Here is a 751-nt window from a genome sequence, read left to right on the forward strand (position 1 = left end):
ATATATATATATATATATATATATGTGTGTATTATAAGAATTTAAAAAACAAAATAACGGATTTTTGAAATAACTTATAATGTCATTTTTCACGTATGGAAAATGTATAGTAAAAATTGTAATCTCATTTTATTGTAAAGGCATGCATTCTATACAATATTATTGCTCGCAACGCTTTTGAAATCATTTCAGTCTTGTTGTTTACATAAATGCGAGCGAGAATTAAATGTGGAACACAGCCAAATTTAAGTAAAATATTTTCACTAAAAAAAAATATTCTTATTGTTAGTATAATTCAATGAAAAACATACGTCAAATGAAATTAATTCATTGATATACAATAAACTTTTAATAGATATTATGACGATTACATTAAATATTTTTCATTAGTCAATAATTAGATTTATTAATATAATAATTAGTCACTATTTGTTAATATATGTATGTAATTGTATATACATGAATATACATATATATCATATATAACTTAATGTAACATTTAATTAACCAATGAAAAAAGTTCAATCTTCCAATGAACGTATTCACAGCGAATGAATAAACTTATTCATTAAATATTGTGTACTATAAACATTAACATATTATTTTATTCATTAAATTATCGATTACATATATGCTTTATATAATAATAAAATCCAAGATCAATTAAATCATTTTATAAAATCTTAATCATTGTAAGAATAAAAATAAATTTATTGAACCAATATATATATATATATATATATATATATAT

The sequence above is a fragment of the Wasmannia auropunctata genome, unplaced genomic scaffold (assembly GCF_000956235.1).
Source record: "Wasmannia auropunctata unplaced genomic scaffold, wasmannia.A_1.0 LD335978.1, whole genome shotgun sequence".
Classification (NCBI taxonomy): Eukaryota; Metazoa; Arthropoda; class Insecta; order Hymenoptera; family Formicidae; genus Wasmannia; species Wasmannia auropunctata.